This window comes from Papio anubis, unplaced genomic scaffold, assembly GCF_008728515.1.
Source record: "Papio anubis isolate 15944 unplaced genomic scaffold, Panubis1.0 scaffold442, whole genome shotgun sequence".
Lineage (NCBI taxonomy): Eukaryota > Metazoa > Chordata > Mammalia > Primates > Cercopithecidae > Papio > Papio anubis.
In genome coordinates this window covers 23,115-33,365 of record NW_022164597.1, presented here as the reverse complement: position 1 = coordinate 33,365, position 10,251 = coordinate 23,115, and the positions used below count along the sequence as shown (strand labels likewise).

At 56.6% G+C, this 10,251-nt stretch overlaps 1 long non-coding RNA gene across 1 annotated transcript; it reads left to right on the top strand.

The window, feature by feature from the left end:
- The first annotated feature begins 3,754 nt into the window (after positions 1-3,754).
- Positions 3,755-10,003, top strand: LOC116273180. Its single transcript, XR_004181637.1, has 3 exons — positions 3,755-3,901; positions 5,017-5,051; positions 5,522-10,003. It is a non-coding gene; the product is annotated as an uncharacterized LOC116273180 (long non-coding RNA).
- Positions 10,004-10,251: the final 248 nt, after the last annotated feature.

Below are 10,251 nucleotides of genomic sequence, written 5' to 3'. Positions count from 1 at the left end.
AAGTATGATCAAGCAGGGCCTGGCCAGGTAGAGTGGCTTACGCCTGTAATCCCAGCACTTTGAGAGGCCAAAGTGTGCGGATGACCTGAGGTCAGGAGTTAGAGACCAGCATGGCCAGTGTGGTGAAACCCTGTCTCTACTAAAAATACAAAAAAACCCAGGCGTAGTGGCGCATGCCTGTAGTCTCAGCTACTTGGGAGGCTGAGGCAGGAGAATTGCTTGAACCCGGGAAGTGGAAGTTACAGTGAGCCAAGTTTGTGCCATTGCACTCCAACCTGGGCAACAGAGCGATAGCCGTCTTTAAAAGAAAAAAAAGAGACTGGTCTGATGAGGTGTCACTTGAGCAGAGAGTGGAATGAAATAAAGGATAACAAGTCATGCAGAGAGTGCAGCAGGCATGGAGGCAGGAGCAAGGCTGGTGTCCCTGAGCAGCAGCAGGGAAGCCGGAGTGGCTAGACTTGTGTGGGTATGGGGAAGAGGGGAGAGAGGTCACTCATCTCTGTGAGGCCCAGAACTTTGTTTTATCCCCTGCTGTACCCCAGCGCTTTCAGTGGGAGCTAGCACAGAGAAGGTACTCAACTGATGTTTGCTGAGCAGACGAATGCCTGGAGTAGACCTCAGAGCAGGGTTTGGTGGTAGGGTGGGTCAGGGAAAGAGTTCACTCAACAGCCTGGTGATAGGGGAGAACAGGTGGCCAGAGGGTATCCATCTATGATGGGGACCAAGGGTCCCTGCTGGGCAGTAGTGTGGGAGACACACGGATCCTGGCCACACCTCAGCACTCCCTCCAGCCTGATTACCTGCCTCCCTCCCTTGCAGAGGTTCCGGTTCTGTGGTGATCTGGACTGTCCCGACTGGGTCCTGGCAGAGATCAGCACGCTGGCCAAGATGGTTGAGTGCACAGGGTCTAGTCTGGGTGGAGGAGGGGTGCTGGGGCTGGGGACTGTGGGTGTAGATGATGGTGAGGTTTCTCTAAGGTTAAGGCCTCAGTGCTCTCAGCCTGTGCTACCATGCTTTGTGACATTGATCAGCGGCTGGCCTGCTCTGAGCCAGTCCCCAGGAAGGAGGGGTGAGGTTTGCCAGCCTGGTTGATGTAAGGACTTCCCTTCCCATCCTCTGTGAAGTTGCAGCTGCTCTGCAGCCAGGTACTAAAGAACTGCTGGGATAGGGGATTGATGTAAGTACAAGACCCAGCACCCCATTGTCCCATGACCTTATGACCCCCAGTGCCCTGAAACTCTGCACTAGGCCCGGGGAGATGGGTGACCCAGCTTCGAAACCTCTCTGGGCACCTCCCATACTTCTTTCCAGCCTGTCTGTTCTTATTGCAGGATCCAGGCTGGGGTTGAGGGGCTGGGGAATAGGGGCCTGACACCCCCTGAAGGTCTCCTTTCCCCATAGTATGAGAAGATCCTGAAGCTCACGGCTGATGTCAAGTTTGGTGAGTACCCCGCTGAGTCCACAGGCCCCAGGCAACCCTGGGACCTCGGCCTGGTGCCTGGTATGGTAGGGGCCCCCCTACCCCTCCCTGGAGCATCCTTAACTTACCTTCCCTAGTGGAGGAGCATGAGGGAAAGAAAGACATTGACAGTCCCACCGGAAGGTCCTCTGCCAGATCCTGGTGGAGCAGTAGCAGTGCCTTGGCTCCAGAAGGCCTCAGGGCTTTGAGCTGAAGTTAATATGGCAACTGGGAGGTGGTTGGGGTGGTGGTGACACCCCCTGTCCCACCCAGGGGTCCATCAGAGTCAGGCGACATCAAGGCCACAGTGGCAGTGCTGAGTTTCATCCTCCCCAGTGTGGCCAAGCACAGTGTCGATGGCGGATCCTTGTCCAGTGAACTGCAGCAGCTGGGGCTGCCCAAAGGTATCAGTTGTGGGTGGGCAGCTGGGCAGCCTATGTGGGCCAAGGGCTGCTAGAGAGGGGGCTGGGTCCTGTGACCCCGAGGTGTACCCTGCCCTGTCTGGACCAGGAACCCAAGCCCAGCCCCCACCTGCTACCTCCAGAGCTACTCCATTCTACCCCCAGAGCACACGGCCAGCCTGTGCCACTGTTATGAGGAGAAGCAAAGCCCCTTGCAGAAGCACTTGCGGGTCTGCAGCCTACGCAGCAAGTATGAGGCCAGCCAGGGTCCAGGCTCCTTCTAGAAGGTGCATGCAGCACGCAGAGTGCATGGAGAGTCCAGGGGGATGACTTTAACCATGGTCACATACCAAGCAGCTGCAGAGCTGGGACCTGGCCCTCGCTCTCCTGACTCCGCGGGCTGTGTGATGTGTACATACAGGATCAGACCTTGCCCTTTCCTCCTGGCTGATCCTTCCCTAGTCCCCTGTACCCCATATGTGAGCACCCAGCTCACTCTCATTCCTCCCTCTCCGAAGTGTGGTCCCTGGGAGCATGAGTGGCAGGAGGGGCAGCAGAGGCTGTGGACCCCTCAGCTGCACCTAAGTCCTCTGTGTGGTCTAGCTATGTGTGCTGGGGAAGGTTCTTGGCCACAATCTCCCCTCTGTAAATGAGATCAATACCTGTGGCAGGAGAGCGGGAGGCCAGTGTGAGTGCCAAGCACTTGGAACAGGGCCCTGAATGAGCATGGACATGGAAGCAGGGATGTTCCTTGACTTTATGCACCTTGGGGATGGGAGTGGGGCTCCCTGCATGGGTTGACAAGTCATTGCTTTCCCCCACTCCACCTCTGTCCCAGCCCTGCAAGTCCAGTCCTTGGGGGTCCAGGAGGGAAGAAGCCCCTGGCTGTGTGACCTTGGGCTGGTGCCTGGCCCTCTCTGGCTCTGAGTTCCTGGGAACGTCAGTGGTGTTGGAACTCCGGGTTCATTCCTCAGGGTTGAGGCACTGTCTGTGGCAAAGAGGGAGAAGACGTGTCCCATGGTGAGAGAGGGAGAAAGAGAGAGGAGGCATCAGCCTCTTTTAAACAACCAGCTCTCCTGTGAACTACTAGAAAACTCACTGAATCACTTGAACCCTGGAGGTGGAGATTGCAGTGAGCTGAGATCGCGCCACTGCCCTCCAGCCTGGGCTGTGAGCGAGACTCTGTCTCAAAAAAAAAAAAAAGAAAGAAAGAAAAGAAAACTCACTCATTACCATAGGGAGGGCACTAAGCCATTCAAGAGGAGTCCCTCACCATGACCCAAACACCTCACACTATAGGCCCCACCTCCAGCATTGGGGATCACATTTCAACACCAGATGTGGATGGGGCAAGTATCCAAACTATGTCAGAGGCCTCCCCCTCCCTCTCATCAGAGTCTTCTGTCCTCAGTTCAGGTGCATGCTGGCCTCCATGCCTGGCTTCCTAGGAAGTCATCTTGGCCCCAAGGGGTTGGGAAGGGCTACTAGGCCAAGGGTTGGAGCCCTATCTCTCCTCATCCCAGTCTGGATCTCCATCATGGGCTAGCCCACTCTGCTTGCTGCGTTCTCTCCACACCTGTTCCCTGAAGCTCAGGGGTCAGTCTGGGTGCAGGTCTGGGTAGAGGTGCAGGAGAAAATTCTGCCCTCCATCCCCCAGCTCATAGCTCCTGTGCACCATGGCAGCCAAAATGCACCAGTGTGGCCAGGAGTGCTGGCTTGTCCTTGTAATCTAAGTGTTTTGGGAGGCTGAGGTGGAAAGATCACTTGAGACCAGCCTGGGCAACATAGCCAGACCCTGTGTCTATGAAATATAAAATTAGGCATGGTGGCATGCGCCTGTAGTCCCAGCTACTCGGGAGGCTGAGGTGGGAAGATCGCATGAACCCAGGAGGTCAAGGCTGCAGTGAGCTATGATTGCACCACCGCACTCCAGCCTGGGCAACAGAGCAAGACCCTGTCTCTAAAACAAGAAATAAAGTGCACCAGTGTGTGGATACCAGCTTCTCCTGGTGTGTGGACCTGACCTCATTTGACCCCATTGGTGAGTGGGAGGCTGCCTGCTGTCTTCCAGAACATTCCCAACACTACATCTGTGTCCTTCCTGCATGCTCTGGCAGGCTTTGTGAGTGGGCCTGTCAGCTACCTCTCTGGCTGCCCTAAGGCCCAGCTCAAACCTTACCTGCACCTGAGAACCTTGTTCTGACGAGTCTTTCCCCCACCCATAGGCCCCCTCATTTCAGAGCTTTTGGTGGGGTGAGTACAAGGATCGACTCTCTGCTACCAGCCTGGGAGGAACTGTCCCCAGGGTTGGGTCTCTGGATGGCATATGAGGGTCTAGACCAGGACCCAGATGCCTCTAACCTGAAAGGCAGGCCCTCGGTTGCCCCAGCTTCACAGAGCCCCCTTGTCCAGCCTGACCTTCTGGGACAGGCCTGACCCCTGCGTCCTTTGGTCTTTGTCCCTGCTGGGAACTCTGGTTACCCTGGCTTCCCTACTTTGACTCCAGAGGTAATGCTGACATCCCCCATGAGACAGAGTGACAGACTGAGACTAACATAGGGTTACCTGGCTCAGAGTCACCATGGCCAGGCAGAGCTCAGGTTCTAGCCTTGTTCAACCTCCACCTCCCGGGGTTCAAGTGATTCTCCTGCCTCAGCCTCCCAAGTGGCTGGGACTACAGGTGCATGCCACCACACCTGGCTAATTTTTTGTAGTTTTAGTAGAGGTGGGGTTTCACCGTGTTAGCCAGGATGGTCTTGATCTCCTGACCTGGTGATCTGCCCACCTCAGTCTTTCAAAGTGCTGAAATTACAGGTGTGAGCCACTGTGCCCAGCCTCCCCAATGTCCTTCTAGCTCTGGTGCCCTGCAGGGTCTACTTTGGAGCACCTGGAGCCCAAGAAGCTGCCCCTCACCTTTGTGATCCCAGGAACCCCCTCCCTGATCATGAAGAATGCAGACCCAAACCCGCTGAGGTGCCTGAAGGAGCAGGGTCAGCCTCTGCCTCCCACGGCCTCTCTGATGGGGAGGATGTTATCCCAGCAGCAAGAGCTGGGAGCAGAATCAGGAGGATGGGGGATTTCTCTCTGAGTAGCTCTGGGCTCCACGGTGGAGCTCTTTTAACCTGGCCCCTCCCCTGTGACTCTCCTTGGCCACAGGCAAAGAAAGCAGCTTGCTGGAGGTCACCTCTCAGGTAGGGACCTGGGTTCTTTCTCACCCAGCTGCAGCTCCCCCTCCCCTGGCTGCTTCCCCCAGGTGATAGAGAACCTGGCACTCTGTGCCCCATAGAAGAGTCCCCTTTCCTTCTGGTGAGGGATGGGAACTGGCTTGGGGCGGGAGGGATGAGGGGACTGGGGGCTCTCCCAGCCCGGCCTCACATTTGAAGGATGACATCTGGGAGGCAGCATGGTTTAGGCTGTGAGATGTGTCTCTCCCTCTGTTTATTCATCTGAAGGACAGGGCTGTGCTCTTCTGGGGTCACTGTGACAATGCAGCTGGCCCGTGTGAGTTGGTGGTGACCTCCTGAGATGGTTTGAGGTGGGCTGGAGGTGTGTCTGGAATGATCCCTCACCCCTTGAGGAAGACCCACTTCAGGAAGACTCATGTGTCTGTATGAAGGAAACCCAGTTCCCTGCCCCTCAGTTGTCCTCTGTCCCTTCCCAGCCCCCTCTGCTGTCCTGCAGGCTCTGGCGGTGGCCATCCCGCTTGGTGACCATCTGACTGGTCCACTCTTCCAGGTGGACCCTCTCTCCTCACGTGGTGCAGGTCCCATTGTGCCACCTCCAGACAGGCCACACTAGTCTGAGGGCCTCCCTTCCCTGGTACCCAGCCCCCACCACTAGGTATGTGCGCCCTCCCTAAAGCCCGCTGTGTTCACCAGCTGTGTTTGAACTCTGTCTCTGTGCAAGGCCTCATGGAAAGCCTGAAACAGCCTGGCTTGTAGAGGGCCAGGAGACCAAAGCTTGAAGATAGAGTGACGGTCTCCCAGAGTCCACTTAGCCTCAGCCCCAGGGCTGCGTCCATGCTGGTCCTGGCTCCAGTGGGTCAATTCTCTCCCATGACGTCTATAAGGGCTCCTGTGGTGATGGAGGTGGCTGGAGAGAACAGGCTGCCATAACCCTCCCTCCCTGAGAAGGCCCAAAGGGGAACATTTTAGGCATCAGGGCATTCCGGGGAGCATCTTCCAGGGACCCCTCCTACACCCTGCCCCACCCTGGCTCTCTAGTCAGAAATTGCAGTTGCTTGGACAGCGGGGCTGACCCAGGACAAATGCATCTATTAGGCTGGTCTTCGGGGTGCTGGGGTGGGGGCAGGGGCACTTCAGGGATAGGAAGGAGAGGCCTGTGTGTTCCAGAAGTACAGAGGAACCTGGTGCCAGCCGCAGTCAACCCTGATGTGATGACCTTTCTACCCACCCTCTTTGATGTCTTGGTGCTGGCCGCTGTCTTTGGCCAGGTAAGCTCATGGTGTGGGCTCCTGGGGTCCCCTCACTGGGCCTGCCCACTGCCTGCAGGTAGGGGAGCCTATGGGCCAAGACTGTCCTTGGCTTCGCCTTCCAGGTCATGGGTTCAAAGACCATTCCTGGGTTCCACCACCACCAAGCCTCAACGGTGTCCTGATGGGCACAGGAGCTGCTGGGGCTTTCTAGACTAAGACCCTTGCCTATCCCGGTGTTCCTCCTGCAGGGGGTAGGGGGTGGCTGCAAGGGTCACCCTCAGTCTCTGCCCTGAGAGTCTGCCTAACTTTGCCCCAGCAGCCCCACACCTGCCCTGGAAGACCCCCCACACCCAGTGGCTCTGATCCACTGTAGGGCAGCCAGGGCCCCCGTTGCTCACACCCTCTGGCCTGAGGCTGACTGGTTCTCTGGCTGGGTTTGAGGGGTCAGGGAGGAGGGTGGGCCTTGCCGTCAGCAGCTCCCATTCCCACTCTGACCCCTTTTCAGTCTCCCTCCTCTTGTGGACTCTACCCTGGGGCCCTCCCAGCTCCTCACACCAGATGACTGTCTAAATATCTAGAAATCAGTTCTTAAAATACCGACCTTGGATTTCTTCCTGACTTTTCCATACCCCCAAAGGGCCAGCGTTTCTCTTAGGACTGACAGTCTCTCCAGTCCTACTGGTCTGGACCAGGCAGTCATAAGGGTGCCCTTGCCCCAGCCCTCTTTGGGGCAGACTTCTATCCCCTTCCTGCCACCTGGCAGCAGGACCACACTTTGGTGGCAAGAGGGGCAGCAGAGACTGCGGGCCCCCCAGCTGTGCCTAAGTCCTCTGTGTGGTCTAGCTGTGTATGCTGGGGGAGGCACTTGGCCACCATTTTCCCCTCTGTAAATAAGACCGATACCTGTGGCATGGAGGGTGGGAGGCCAGTGTGAGTGCCAAGCACTTGGAGCAGGGCCCTGAGTGAGCGTGGACGTGGGAGCAGGGGTGTTCCTCGACTTTATGCACCTTGGGGATGGGAGTGGGGCTCCCTGTGTGGGTTGACAAGGCATTGCTTTCCCCCACCCTACCTCTGTCCCAGCCCTGCAAGTCCAGTCCTTGGGGGTCTAGGAGGGAAGAAGCCCCTGGCTGTGTGGCCTCAGGCTGGACCCTGGCCCTCTCTGGCTCTGAGTTCCTGGGAAAGTCTGTGGTGTTGGAACTCCGGATTCATTCCTCAGCGTTGAGGCACTGTCTGTGGAAGCTGTGGGGCAAGGTGAAGGCGGGGAGAGGAGAGGCTTGGAGTTTGGATTTCAGCAGAGGGATCAGCAGCGTGAGAGATCATCTGTGTGTAGAGGAAAGGGAGTGAAGGCCAGGAGTGAGGAATGAGTCTGAGGGCACCCAGGATGGTGCTGTGTCTCCTCCCACATCCACCTGGCCCTGGGGGAGGGAGAAGAAAGGCCATGAGACAACAGGGAAGCTGAGTTGGATCCACACATGTCCTTCCAGGACCTGGAGGTGCCTGGTAAGCTCCAGGCACCTGGAGGAGTGTCACTGTCTGGCGCTCATGCAGTGGGAAGTAGGGGAAGGAAGATTCCCTCCCCTGTTCTCTGTCCCAGGTCTCCTGGCCTCCTGTGCTCCTAACTTCAGTCTCTGTCAGCCCCCAGCATCATTTCTAGGGTTGGTGGGAGGCAGCTGGGAACAGCCTAGGGATGGTGGGGCTTGCTTGGGGGAGTCTGCTTGACTGCCTGGGCCACTGCCCACAGTAGTGGGGAGCTTTTCTGGCACACTGACTGCACCACCCAGGCGCTGCCAGCAACAGCCCCCAGGGAGTGTTTGCAGAAGGCCTTGGCTGCAGGGGGTGTTGGTTGGACCCCACCCAGAACAAACACCTGGGGTGGGGTCAGGGAGAACCGCCCTCCACTTACCTGTCTGGAGAGGGTCCTCTGTACCACACTGCACAATTCTATGCCACCAGGCTGAACACCCCATGGGAGGCCCTCCACTTTAGCACCTTGACAAGAAGGGCAGTGTCACTGGGATCAGGCCCAGCCCCCTGGCCACAAACCCCACAGCCCCAGCTGGAGGGTGAGGAGATACTGGGCTTGGGTGGGGGAATCAGGGGAGTAAAGGGGCGTGCTTACCGCTCAGCTTGGCTCAAAGGCTCAAGGCATCAAAGGCTCAACTTGCCCCTCAGGAAGGAGCCCAGGCCCAGCCAGACACTCACCAGGACAAGGGTGAATGTGACTAGCAGGAGGCCTAGAATGAGGAGAGCCACAGCATAGCCGGGGATGGAGATGTCCAGTGGCTGAAGGCTTCGGGGCTAGGAGTGCCTAGAGCAGACCAAGAAGCCTATGGCCAGGCAGGGCCCTGCCTTCCAGACATCTGAGAAGATAGAATCTGGGCCCAGAAGGTGCTGAGGGACCAGAGAGCTGGGGCTATGAGCACCTTGGAGGGCTCCATGAGGAGGGGAGGCAGGCTTCAGATCAGGGCATGTGGAGGCAGTGAGCCCGAGGGAGGAGGCAGATGGACAGAGGGAGGGGCCTGCAGAGGGAAGGAGGTACTGACCGACGTCTGGGATGACCATCTCTCCCAGGAGGCCCTCTGCCTCCCACAGGGTGGGCAGACCCTGCTGCACACAGTCCCACATGAGAACCTGGGCTGGCACCACCCTGAAGAAGGTGGCACCCACTCTGGTGGTCAGTGGGCATGGCCTGGTGGAGGATCATCCCACTTCAGGGATCTTGGCAGCCTGAGGGGCCTAAGGGAGGTCATCTCTTCCAGCCTCGTGCCTTCAACCCCAGAACTCAGGTGTGAGCCCTGGGTCACCCAGAACCACCCCGGACCCACCAGAATTCCTCCATCACCACTTGGTCAAAGTTCTGTAGAGGTCTGAGAACAAGGGTCAGCTCGGGAGTCAGGAGAGGATGAAGAGGGTCACAGCTCTACCAAAGTCTTGTCCAGTCATCACCCATCTTCCCGAGGCCTCTTCCCCAACCCCTCACTTCATCCCGCCACTTCACCCATCTCGTCAGCTGCCCCTGAAGTGCCCAGAACTCAGGGCTGCTTTTGTCCTCCAAGGCCTTGGTGTAGTGCTGGCCCAGGATCTGCAGCCAAACTTCAAACAGCACCAGCTCTGCCTTCTCCCCTAGAGCGATGGGGGTGGAGGTGGCATCAGCCTGCACTCCCTCTTCTGGAACTCCTGGAGTGGGACGTGCACTCAAGCTCTAATGCTCCATCCAGGGGTCAGCCGCCGCTATTGGTCTAAAGACCATATTAATTTCAACATCGATTTGTCTGTTTTTCTTTAAAAGTATAACCACTAAGCCATTCTATTTTTAGGAAGATACATTCTTTTTGAAGTGTTGGAAACCATGATGACTATTCTTAACTTTAAGTCCTAAATGACCAGTATGTGTATTAGTAGATAACTGGACACAGTGCAAGGTCAGAAGGGTGACTGAGTGTGGAAGAAAGGGCAGTATGTCCAGCAACTGCAGATGGATAAATGACAATGAGTCCAGATAATGGATTCTGATGCAACCATTCAAATAATGCTTATGAGTACTTGATAACGTAGGGAAAAGCTTAAGATACAGTGTTTTAGAGAGAAAAGGGGAAGGTGGAAAAAATAGATGGAAAGTATGACTTCAATAATGAACACAGATGCTTCCATTTTATGTCTTTCTCTTTTTTTTTTTTTTTTTTTGAGACAGGGTCTCACTCTCGCCCAGGCTGGAGTGCAGTGGCATCATGATCGCGGCTCACTGCAGCCTCTACTTCCTGAGCTCAAGTAATGCTCCCACCCCAGCCTCCTAAGTACCTGGGACTACTGGTATGTGCCACCATGCCCAGCTAACTTTTTGTATTATTAGTAGAGATGGGGTTTTGCCATGTTGCCCAGTCTGCTCTCAAACTCCTGAGCTCAAGTGATCTGCCTGCCTCGACCTCCTAAAGTGCTGGGATTATAGGCATGAGCCA